Source organism: Rattus norvegicus, chromosome 19, assembly GCF_021556685.1.
Source record: "Rattus norvegicus strain SHRSP/BbbUtx chromosome 19, alternate assembly SHRSP_T2T, whole genome shotgun sequence".
NCBI lineage: Eukaryota > Metazoa > Chordata > Mammalia > Rodentia > Muridae > Rattus > Rattus norvegicus.
In genome coordinates, this window is record NC_141552.1 from 65888192 (window position 1) to 65901424 (window position 13233).

At 52.7% G+C, this 13233-nt stretch overlaps 1 long non-coding RNA gene across 1 annotated transcript; it reads right to left on the minus strand.

Moving 5' to 3' along the window:
• Window positions 1–627: 627 nt before the first annotated feature.
• Window positions 628–9437, minus strand: LOC147999497 (uncharacterized). The gene is made up of 5 exons (XR_015644239.1): window positions 9201–9437; window positions 6326–6471; window positions 5956–6057; window positions 5264–5406; window positions 628–2031 (listed from the first exon to the last, which is right to left on the minus strand). It is a non-coding gene; the product is annotated as an uncharacterized LOC147999497 (long non-coding RNA).
• Window positions 9438–13233: the final 3796 nt, after the last annotated feature.

A 13233-nucleotide genomic window follows, 5' to 3' on the forward strand; every position in this document is an offset into this window, starting at 1 on the left:
GCCATAGGGACTCTGGATGGGCAGGTGGGGTCAATCTCCTTTTGAGAAACTTTCTTCTACACCACTGGCCCCCTCCCTCGAAAGTTATATGACTATGATAAGGCCAAGAGTCCCCTCAGGACAATGTGGAATAACTGACCACCAACCCTCGTGCCAGGCATCAATGTCCTCTGGTCCCCAGAGGGCTGAACTGTGGACCCAGTCAGTCCTCATCATGTGGTCCCTGAGCCACCCCAGAAGCAGTCATGGCTGCCAAACCAGCAGACTCCCAGCCATGCTGGACTCCCTGAGGCCACACAGGGCTGCGGCAAGGACGACAGGAGAACTCTGCCTGGGCCCAGCTCCCACTCCAGCTGCAGCCCCTCAGAAGCCTGTTTGCTCCTCTGTAAAATGTGTGCCAGAAGAAAGTGTGTTACTGAGGCTTCTCCAGCTCCCTGAAGAGTTACTAACTCTATTTCTGCCTGACACTCAGACATGTATGTTTTGAAGACGGCAAGCATGTGGTTGGCACAGCCATGTGATTGGCACACGCGTGTGATTGACACACGTGTGTGATTGACACACGCATCTACAAAGCTTGTTTACACTTGCCTGTTGCTCGGAGAGCCCTCATCCTCACACCCGACGACAGGTGGCCACGGTTCTTGTTTTATTTGGTTTTGTGTCACCCTGGCCTTTTAGCTGTGACACGCACAGGTAAAGGACCAGGCCTCCATCATCTTCCCTACCAGGCCCATTTCCTGCCTCTCTGCATCCTCTTCTGTTGAGTATCCCTTCATGGCAGCCTTACTCTTCGCCTGAGCAGGATCAGACACAGCTCTGTCTCCCCTGTAAGGAGCCAAACCGTTTTGCTTTCTCATTCTACCCTGACCGGAGCCTTTCCTCACCATCTAAAAAGGAACACACACTTGTTCCTGGCCCCTCAATCTTGTTAGTCTCATTTAAATGGCTTCAACAGACCCTCAAGTGACCCTCAACAGGGCCTTGAGACTGAGTTAAAATAGGTCTGTGACTCGGGACCACTGATGAATTAACGCACAAAGGCCCCGAAACAAAGCCTGTCAGAGCCAGCATCCATCTAGAGGGATCCCAAGCATAGGCTAACGCTGTAGGGTCTATACTTTGTACGATGTGGCCACTTGGGGACAAACTTCCTCTGCCTTGTCTGATACCATGGGGGATCAGAAGCTGGACAGGCCCAGACTGCAAGGTACAAGGTCATTTGTCATACTGAGATGACTTCCGAGCCTTCGTGGGACTGGGGTGGGCCTGTTTGGACATCAGCAGGATGCTATTAGATCATCCTGACCTGCCCTAGTGTCCAGGGAGGCTGCACATGGCTAGTCAGTGACACGAGGCGTTGAGGCAGCTATGAATTTTACTTCAGCTTTGTGTATCTTCCCTGTGCCTACTAATTCCTGACCAAGTCCTACAGACCCACCTCTGCTCTGAACCCCTCTGTCTCCCTGAACACAGGCACGGTTGTGTTCCAAGCATGACGGAGTCCTTTCTCAGTTCCAGGGCTTAAGGAAGGGCAGAAGCCCAGCTCCAGTGTCCTGACTCTCTGGATAGCCACAGCCTGCACCACAGTGGCCTGCTCCCTTTACTGGTCCAGCATATCTTCCCTGACTGCTTACAGCACGTGAACCGCGTGCACTCTGTTGACATGCAGGTCTTGTGTCCCAGATTGACATGACCACTGGTACCATTGCTATACAGACTCTGCCCAGGGGACCTCTGGGACCCTTGTAGGTACAGGATTGGGAAAAGTGGGTGGCAGCTGTGGGCCACACGCTGGGGCTGCACCATGGAGCCCAGGGCTGGCACACACCGACCGTATGGGCATTTGGTTCTGTTGGTGTCTGTCATTCTCCTCTGGTCTCCAGCTAGACCACTGGGTGGATTAACCGACGCTGTGACGAAGCCATGTGTCTGATTCTTTGTCTTTGAGGGTAGCGCCAAATCTCTCCCAGGCCTTGGAAGGTGGCAATAAAGTCTGAAATTTACCTTATTGTTGAGTGATAACCCTCCCTGCAGGGGGGAGATAAAGAAATGTTACTCACCCCAGATAGAGAAGACACCCACAGATCAAAGAAAGAATTGGGGTTACTTACAGGCACATGGGGATTTCACAGATACCTATACTAACAGAACTTTTCTGGGTTATTGGTGGGTAAGAGTCCTACCCCAGTCAACCTTCCATATCTGAAACAACCCCTGGGGGAGGGGTCTGGCGAGTCCCATGAGTCTCGTGAGCTTGCTGCTCCCACCATTTCAAGGGTCTCACGGGGTGATAATAGCTGCTTCATTTCAACATGGTGTCGGTCATGTCCGACCTGGAGGACACAGCCAAACACCTCTGACCACACACAGTGATAAATACCATAGCTGGGTGTGGGTCAGGGATTTCCCAGCCGTGGAAAGTGGAAGTTGGAGCAAGGGCTTGGAAGGGAGGGAGACAGGAACCTAGGTGGGTCACACGGCAGTGAGACCTTGGTGGCATGGAGGTGCCCTCAGAGATGATTTGGCATTGCAAGCTTTATATGTGTGAAGCCATAGTCAGAGGAGACCAGGGGCAAGATGGGGCCTTGCCAGGAGAGCACGGCAGCTACCATGGAGCTGGAAGAGGGAGCTTATGGCTTCCAGAATGGGTGGAGCAGAGAGGGAAAACCATGGCATCCACTGGCAGGTGGGGAAGGATCCAGATGATCCCATGTGGGAGGAGTAACTAGAGGTGCCCCTTGGGAGACATTAGGGTGGTGAGGCAGAAGTCAGTGGTCATGTTCCCTACCTCATAACGTGACACCAGAGCTGCAAAATGGAGAAGGAAGAGACCAAAGCGGACCCTAGCCGTTGGAAGGTGATCGGCAAGAGTCCTAGGAACACAGGAATGGAGGCCAGGCAAGCGTAGATGTTCCCAGGGAGGCGGGAGTAAAGGAAAGCAAGACTGAGAAGGAGCAGATGGCCTGGGTCTCAGGGTCCCAGGCCTCAGGCCTTGGCCACACCATCATGGCTGCTTGCCTCTCACTAGAGTGGTCCTGGCCGAGCCCTCTCTAGCCCACCCACAGCTGGCAGGCTTGCCTGGATCCCAGCTTTGAGGCTTTGCCTCTAAAAATAGGTGCTGCCTGGGAGGAGAGGCAGATGGACAGCTGCCCCCTGGCCCTCTGCATCTGGCACACAGCTGTGCGGCCTGGCAGATCGCCCGGCTGGCACGAAGAGCAAATGGAGCATCCTCTGCAAAGGAGGCTGCAAACTGAGGATGAGACTGGTCCACAGCAGAGACCCAAGGTCTCAGGTAGCCCTAGACCACCCTCCATTGTCCACGTCCCAGATACTCAGCCATCGGTAGGCTGTTCCGCCTCCTATGGGTATGCTCTTGGCACACATATCTAAACACATCAAGGGCCCAGGGAAGCCATGGCCCCAGCCCACCTGGGGTCCTGTTCCTCTGTGCTTGCTTGTGAGTCCTTCTGTCTCCCTGTCTTGTTCCCCTTTCCCCACCTGGAACCTTGCGGTACCTCCCAGGTGTCAGGTACTCTCAGCTTGACCAGGACCCCCACGCTCTCCTTCCTTGCCTTGCCCCGCCTCTCTGGGAAGGGCCCGCAATGCTGTCTCCTAAGCCTCAGGCCTGTGAAATGCGGGGTCTCTGTTTCACATGTAGGAGCAGCAGCTTTGGGTGGTGAGTTTCCACCACGAGCTCCTAGATGACCTTTAAGTGCTGATTCTGTATCCCTCATGACAGGAACATCCATGGCCAGTCTGTGGCTGCCCCCACAACTGTGCAGGAAGTTCAGGGAGCCTTCACTCACGGCAGGATGTTTGTTCCTGAGGCAGAGCTGACAGACACACTGAGCTGTCAGCGTCTCTGCTGTGTCACCATTTCCCAAACACAGTGACTTACTGCAATCACTGTCACCCCGTGGAATTTACATGCAGCAAAGTGAACACATCACAAGCTGACAGTCAAATCCCTTTGGACAAATGCAGGGTCCTGCTGTAGTCACGCTCTGCCTGACTGTGGTATACACTGTCCCTCTATCTGTTGTATGCACTGTCCTCCTGTCTACTATATACCCTGTCCCCCTGTCTGCTGTATATCCTGTCCCCCTGTCTGCTATATACACTGTCCCCTGTCTGCCGTATGCACTGTCCCCCTGTCTGCTGTATACCCTGTCCCCCTGTCTGCTGTATACACTGTCCCTCTATCTGCTGTATGCACTGTCCTCCTGTCTACTGTATTCACTGTCCCCTGTCTGGTGTATGCCCTGTCCCCCTGTCTGCTGTATGCACTGTCCTCCTGTCTGGTGTATGCCCTGTCCCCCTGTCTGCTGTATGCACTGTCCTCCTGTCTGGTGTATACAATGTTCCCCTGTCTGCTGTCTGCTCTGTCACCCTGTCTGCTGTATGCACTGTCCTCCTGTCTGCTGTATACACTGTCCTCCTGTCTGCTGTATGCACTGTCCTCCTGTCTGCTGTATGCACTGTCCTCCTGTCTGCTATATATATTATCCCTGTGTCTGTCATATATACTGTCCTCCTGTCTGGTATATACATTGTCCCTCTGTCTGCCGTATGCTCTGCCCTCCTGTCTGCTGTATACACTGTCCCCCTGTCTGCTGTATACACTGTCCCCCTGTCTGCTGTATGCACTGTTCTCCTGTCTGCTGTATGCACTGTTCTCCTGTCTGCTGTATACACTGTCCCCCTGTCTGCTGTATGCACTGTCCTCCTGTCTACTGTATACACTGTCCCCTGTCTGTTGTATACCCTGTCCCCTTGTCTGCTGTCTACACTGTCCCCCTGTCTGCTGTATGCACTGTTCTCCTGTCTGCTGTATGCACTGTTCTCCTGTCTGCTGTCTACACTGTCCTCCTGTCTAGTGTATACACTGTCCTCCTGTCTGCTGTATACATTATCCCTGTGTCTGATACATACACTGTCCTTCTGTCTGTTGTATGCTCTGTCCCTCTGTTTGCTGTATACATTGTCCCCGTCCGTCATAGGCTCTGTCCCTCTGCTGTATGCACTGTACGCCAGTCAGCCTGCACAACTCCACCTCTTCAGCCCGGAATCCACGACCCCCTAGTCATTCTGATGTGATTCCTATCACCCCACCTTCAAGGTCCCGTGAAAATGGTCATAGCACAGGCTTTCCCGCACGGCCTTTTAGCTCCCATTGTTCAGTTCTAGTTGTATTCCTATTGGGTGTATAAGTAACTCATTCTTCCTACTGCCAGGGGACATGCACCCTTGACAGCATCACCTGTGTGACCCTGGATGACCTTCGTCATTGGCTTTGGTTTCCGTCCAGTCCAGTGTACGGTGACTCTTTCATTCCAGGTCCCTCGCTCCATTTACCTACGACATCTGCTCCTCTCAACCCAGTGTCCACCTGTGCCAGGCCACCTGCATATAAAACAGAAACTGGTTTCTCGGCTTCCTGTGGCCTCTTCCTTGGACCTGTGGCTGTGGGGGGATCCCCCAGCACCTCCTGTTAAACAGGGCCACCTGTTTCTGGCCATGCCATGTATCCATCTTACCAGACCCGCTATCTCCAATGTCCCCACCGTCATAGGCTCCTCCCAGGATCCAGCATGTCCCTCTGATACCCAAGCTTGCTATCTCTGAGGCCCCTTCCTCTCCAGTCTACTTCTCTGTTCCCTCTTGTAGTCTCCTCTAAGCTGCTGGAGAGTGGCCAGGCCCTTTTGTGTGTTGGGGGAGTCATAAGCAGGTCACCCATCATTCAAGGAGGATCTGATCCCCAGGTGTCCTACTGAGCTGTTCGGGTGTGAGCAAAGTTTCACCGTCTCCAAAGAAAGAGGACGAGGGGACTTTCCTCCCTGTAACCCCTGACCTTTCTCTTCATCGTGACGAAAATCACTTGGAATTCTGCTGAGCTCCAGGACTTTCTACTCCCAGGGCAGAATATCTCAGGTCAGGTCTTGGTGGACTCACCAGGTCCTCGTAGGAACATTTGGGTTTGCTAGGCAGCTCGGGTCCTCCATAACTGAGCTGGGAATTACTGCGGCTCAGATTTTTGAACAGAGGCTCAGAACCCTGAGGAAGGAGGAGAACATCGTACTGTGAGGCTGAGGATCAGAGTGCCTGGAGACCCACAGCCATGACGTCCCATGGCTCTAGGTTCCCTGACCTTTTAGCTGGCTCCAGGCAAGCTGGAGCCTCCTGCCAACTGGCCAATTCCTTCCTGTAAGTTGATTATTCATTCAACAAACGTCCCTTGAGCAGCTTTGGGCAGGAGTCACTACTGAGGATTGAAAACGGACTGGGAGGGGCTGGGGATTTAGCTCAGTGGTAGAGTGCTTACCTAGGAAGCGCAAGGCCCTGGGTTTGGTCCCCAGCTCCGAAAAAAAAAAAAAAAAAGCGGACTGGGTCTCCGTTGGAGCCAAGAGTGGGCTCAGTGGGCACAGTGGAAGCATTCTGGAACTGCTGGAACAGAAGACTCCATAGTACCTGCTTAAAACAGAAGCCAGCGGGTTGGGGATTTAGCTCAGTGGTAGAGCACTTGCCTAGGAAGCGCAAGGCCCTGGGTTCGGTCCCCAGCTCCAAAAAAAACAAAAAACAAAACAAAACAAAAAAAAAAACAGAAGCCAGCATTGGGCAGGTGGCTCAATGGTTAAGAGTATTTGCCAAGTGAAACCAAGATCTTAGTTCAAGTCCCCAGTACCCATGTAAATACCAGACATGGCTGTGTATGACTGTAACTGCAGTATTGGTAGGTAGAGAAACAGATTCAACGTGGAGAGTTTCAGGTTCAGTAAGAGACCTTGTCCCAAAAAGTAAGGTAGAGAGTGTTAGAGGAAGATGTCTGGCTCTGGGACACACACACACACACACACACACACACACACACACACACACACACTTGTACACCCAACTTACACATACACTCTTACACACATACACACACACATAAACACACCACACATACACACTCTCACACACACTTATACACACAACTTGCACACACTCTCACACACATAAACATACCACACATACACACCACATATACATACACACTCTCACACAATACACACACATACAAACACACACTCACATATACATGCTCACACATTCACACACACCACACATACATTTGCACACTCACACACACATATACACACACCACACATACACACCTACACACACACATTTTACACACACATAAACTCCCACACAGATACACACACCACAATACACACTCCCACACAGATACACACACCACACATACACACCTACACACACATACACATACATACACACATACACTCCCACACACATACACACACCACGCACACACACATACACTCACACACACATGCACACACCACACCTACACACACACTCTCACACACACATACACACTCCCATACAGATATACACACACACACTCACTCACACATATACACACCACACATACACACACATACATACACACTCACATTTGCACACACATACACACACTCTCACACACATACACACACCACACCTACACACACTTACACACACACACACACACACACACACACACACACACACACCAGGCTGGCTCCCTCCTGAAGCACCTGCTTCATATGGCTGTGCCCATGTCTGTTGGAATCTTTCTTTTCTAAGAACACTGTCAGTGGATTTAGGACTGCTCCAGCACTCTCACCACAAAGATCCTTCACTCAGTGTCACCTGCGAAGACCTCTGTAAAAATAAGGTCAATGTTTGTCATTGCAAAGCTGTAGCAGGGGAGCTGATGGTCTTGGACCACGGAGCTGTTGGCAGTGGGGTGGGAGTTGGGGGGGGCCAGGGGCACAGACTGTCAGAAGGAAAACAGACACGGGACGGGACGTGGTGGAGGGGTGCAGTGGGACTTCCAAGCCAGGAGACTTCTTTCCCCAAGAGGGGCCTCAGGGTACACTTCCCCTGTGCTGCCTACAGGGGGCAGTAAGGGCAGGGTTGCCCTGCTGCAAAGGTAAGTAGGGCTTAGGCTCAGCACCAGCTCTGCTGTCCACATGACCTGGCCTATCCTGCCTGCTGTCCCGCCCACTGTCACAAGTTTCCAGCCAGAAGCAAGTGGCTACAGCTGATAACCTCCCAGAACCTTGGTTTCCTCATCTGTGGAAAGAAGATAACCACACCTCCTGAAATCAGGGGCTGTGTGGAGACACAGGCCAGGAGCTCTGAGCCACTGGCAGGCGCACAGGCCCCTCAGGGCAGCAGCCTGGGATGTAGTCTCGGGCTTGTGGGTCAGGCTCCTTAAACGCCCCGAGGATACTAAGGCATGGGTCACTTGGAGGAGACACATGGGGTAGGAGCCAAAGTCCCGGATGAAGAGCAAAGACAGGCAGGGAGAAGAAGCCATGAGTGTGGAGTCGCGGGGTGAGGGGATCATAGCCTCTACTGCAGACAGACAGGGACAGAGGGACCAAAGGGCTGGAGTGGCGCCCCACCTCTCCCCCTTTCTCCGTCGTAGGCAAGGGGCGGGGGAGGGGGGCAGCAAGATGTAGGCGACCCACAGACTCGCCTTCTTGCGGAGAAAATGCTCCCTGAAAGACATTAAATGAAGTAAATAGGCGAGATAAAAATGGAAATATCAAGGCAGCAACTTCTCTTCTGATTATAAAGCGAGCGGCGGAGGCGGGGCGGGGCGGGCCCGCGGGAGACGCAGCTGCAGCAGCCGGCCTGGCTGATAAGGGTTCTGGCAGCCTGCACGGGCACGATAAAGCTAGGCGCCGCTGCCCTCAATCCCGGCCATCATCAATATTCACAGGGCCTGACCAACTGGCATCGCAGATAGAATAAATATAGACTGCCAGCCATTACCGAGACCTTATTAATCCGCTTGCGGGCGTTTAAACGCCGTGGAAAATGCGGGGGTTTTGAGCGCAACCATCAAAAGCTGGACTCGTCATCAAATGCTTTCCTTACAGCCCCTCTCTTCCCCATTGTCTCCGGGTCTCGACTTTCTCTTAAGAGATGAGGGTTGTTTTTTTTGTTTGTTTGTTTTGTTTTGTTTTGTTTTGTTTTGTTTTTTGCATGCAGATGGAGGGACCAGGTGGGGAGGATTCAGACACCTGGTGGAGGGGATGCCAGGGGGTTACAGCTGTCCCTGGAGCCCTCCTGAGCTCTGCGAGCATTCTCAGGGCAGACCTCACCCCGCCTTGAGAAGTATGTGCTGGCATCCGGCTTACCTCTTCCCCTAAGCTGTCAGAGCCTGCTTGGATGCTGGCTCACAGAAGCACATTGATCACAGGAAGGGAGAGCAGGGACATGCCCCAGCAGCAGGGTTACTGCTGAAACTGGGGCAGCCAGCGAGGCTGCTCTCCTGCTCAGACCCCAAGGTTCCTGGCTGCCATGATGTGCAATCGGCCTCCTGCCTTGGTCTCCTGTGGCTTGTTTGACTTCGGTGAAAGTCTCTCTTTGTAAGTGGCCTTGACAGGGGCCAGGCATCCAGGCAGCTGGCTGACTCCTTATCACAACTCTGTGGAGACACCTCCTCCCCAAACCCCCACAGAAGCCTGTCACTTCATCCGGAGGCCCTCTCCCCACACACCAGGAAGTGCCCTCTCACCTGTGGCTCTGGCCTGTGGGCACTCCTGGGCGCATTGGAGGGGGAGGGGAAGGAAGGACTCACCAGGCTTGGATGCTGGGTGGGGCTGGAGATACAGGGTGGATGGAAGGCAGGACATGGAAGGAAAGGTACTCCAGGCAGAGGCATTGGATGGAGCAATGGCTGAAATGGAGAGAGGGGGTGGTCCGCACACTTTCTGTCCTGGCACAGCACCCTAACATACCATCCTGGGCACAGCTTGTGCTTGGAGATCTTGGTGGGGCCCCCTAGCTGCATACCTGAGGCAGGGACTTGTGGCAAATGTCCTTTTGAAAGGTGATGGGAATAGAGCCAAATAGGACCAGGGAAGTAGATCCAGCGGCGCCTGTGCTGGTCAGATATTGCAAGCCAGGAGGCACACACCACACACATACATACACACACACACACACACACACACACACACACACACACACACACACCGCTCTACTTGTGGAACCAGGAGTTCCAATGTCACTTTCCCTGTTCTAGAGATCTCAATCCCACCTCAGGATTTGTTTTACGTGTATGGATGTCTTGCTCGTGTGTATTTCTGCGTACCGCATGTGGGCAGGGTGACTTCCAAAGGTCAGGCGAAGGCATAGAACCCCCCCTGGGACTGGAGTTACAGATGGTTGTGAGGGGCCATTTAAGTGCCGGGATTCCAGCCCGGGTCCTCTGGAAAACCAGCCAGAGCTCTTAACCGTTGGCTGGACAGTCTCTCCATGGCCCCCATCTCTCTGGTTTGCTGCAAACTCGTGAGAGAGCCAAACAAAGAGATGCCAGGATGGCCAGAGACAGGTCCCTTGCTGAGCAAGGCAGAGCCGCGGCATCATCATACCCACAGGCTCAGTTCAGTACCCGGTGGAACTTGTAGCTGGAATGGCACTTAGCTACAAGAGCCCGGGTAGGGCTTCTGGAAAAGCCTTGCCTTCACCTCTCTCCTTCTCCCTCTCCCTGACTCTCTCTTGGAAGCCATGCCCCTCTCACTCTCCTGCTTGTCCTGCCTCACACACCTACATCAAACATTCTCTGGATATATCTAAGTACTTCCAGGCTAAGCAGTCACCGCCCCCCCTCCCAGGTTGCCACCCAGGGAAGGGACACCTTCCACCCTAGCCACCTTCCAGGAAGGGCCCTAGCATTGGCCATGGAAGGCCTTGAGAAGGGGCGTGAGAGATGAGCTTCAGACGCCATCCGTCTATACCGCATGCTCAGACTTGCTGAGCAAAGTGCACGATCGCTTCTCACGACCCATAGCTGGAGAAACCGAGGCACAGAGGGCTACTTTGCCTGAACTTCGATGGACCTTGGAAAAGACAAAATTGGGTCACACGGTGGCTCTCCCCTTCCTGCTTACATGGCTTCAGACGTGTCCCCCAACCTCTGAGCCTGGCTTGTCTCCTGTAAGCGAGCTCGACACAGGAACTCCCAACAAGGACGCTGGGGGTGCAAAAGGGACACAGCATCGCTGTGCCCCCTTGCTCCACACTTGGCTATCTTTGCTGTCTCTTAAGCCAGTCAGCAGAAAGCGCAGGGCTCAGGCCTTGCGTGCGCCTTGGGAAAGTATACTGAGTACAATGAGTAATGGCTTCCGAAGAGGACCTGCTGTGACCTTCCTCTTTGAGGTGTGGTTTTGATTGACAGGATCCTCCCAGGTTTTGGAGGGATCTGGTCCCGCCTCTAAATGATGCAGTCACATTCCAGTGGCCTGTTCTCAGCCTTAACTCCACTCCCGGCCCTGCACCCGTCTCCCTGATGAAAGGGTCTATTCTAGGATTGGCTCCTTACTGACCAAACGCCAGAGCAGCAAACAAGGCTCAGGTAAATGATACGTTGTCATTCATTAGAATAGCGAACAGAGGGTCGGGAACGGGAACCGGAGGGTCTCTCCTAAGAAAGGGTTAAGGAGGTGGCAGGGGCTCAGCGACCTGCCCATGTATCCACAAAGTTTGATGGTGTGGTAGTCAGCCTAAATAGTCAACGTGACACAATCTGGATCGCCTGGGAGTCTCTAGAGGTGCTGCCCAGGTTAGGATGGTTCGTAAGGATTGTGTCGATCGCACTACTTGAGCAATGCATTGTGGGTGACCCATTGCAGAGCAGGGTTGAATAAGCGTAGGAGAAAGCAGGCTGAACACTAGCTGGCCTATATTAACCCGCCGCTCTCTGCTCCTGACAGCAAGTGTAGCATGACCAGCTTTCTCAAGTATTTGCTTTTATAAGCTAAAATAAACACGTTCTTTCCTAAGCGGCTTCTAATAGGATATTCTAGCACAGCAGACAAGAAGCAAGAATAAGCAAGAGACTGTCCCGTGGCTGGGCTGCTGCCTCTGGAGGACACATAATCCTCAGAGGGTGTGACTCCTGTGACGGGTGACCTCGGAGAGTAGCAAACTGGGTGATTAGCACGTGGTCCTCCAGAGCTGGCCACCAGCACCACCACCTCAGCTTTGCAAATAAGACCCAGGAAGTAGGGGTCTGGTGGAAGGTTGAAGTTCTCATTGCTCATGGCTTTTGGGACCTGCTGGCCACCGTAGGAAAGGAAAGGACAATGTAGGTTGGTACAGAGGAGTGTCTAGACACTGTTCTAGACACAGGGCTGAAACCTGATATCCCAGGTTTGTCCATGCCTGGCATAAATGGAAACATCAAAGGGTCTGGAAGGTGTGTGCAGGGCTCCCCATGCAGTTTAAAAAGTCTGAGTTGGGGTTGGGGATTTAGCTCAGTGGTAGAGTGCTTGCCTAGCAAGCGCAAGGCCCTGGGTTCGGTCCTCAGCTCAAAAAAAAAAAAAAACAAAAAACAAAAAAAACAAAAACAAAAAAAAAACAAAAAAACCCCCAAAAAACAAAAAACAAAAACCAAAAACCAAAAAACCCCAAAAAGTCTGAGTGAGGAGGGGCCTGGAACTGCTGTTCTACTCCAGACACTGTCCTCTCATTGGCTGGGAAACTCGGCATCCACCCTGCAGTCTTTACAGTGCATGGACAATCCAAGGCCTGGATATGCAGGAGAGGAATGGGAGTCACCAGACAGGGCTCAGAGAGGGACGGAGACAGGGAGAGACAGAGGGGAAGGAAAAGACAAGGAGGGAGGAAAAGGGAGGGGACTTGTGTCGGATGTCATTTCCCAGGGGTCATGTTTCTAGGGCGTGACTTTTCCTTTGATTATTCCCCACTATCTGTTTCCCAGGATCCAGTTCAGGTCGCTTGTGGGGAGGGCGACACGAATACCCATTGGAACTCAGGGGGAAGGACCACATTCAAACACGTGGGGTATGTGATGTGTGATTGGAGAGGGGTGGTATACAAATGGGCTATCTGAGGGCACATACCAGGTGGTGTATGGATGCGTGTATGCTTGGGGTGTTTGGGTCTGTGACTAGGTCACATCAACTTATATAATTGGGAATTTATATTATTGGGGACATGTGAATATGCAAGTGGACACACTGTGTGTTTAGCCAGCGTTTCTTCACTAGGTCAGATATGTGAGGAAAGCTATTTTAAATCGTCTTGGGGCTGATGGCTCAGCAGTTAAAGAACTTGAGTCTGGTGACTCGAGTTCAATCCTGGGCTTTACATGGTAGGAGGAGGGAATCAACTTCTGCAAGTTGTCCTGTGACCTCCACGTTC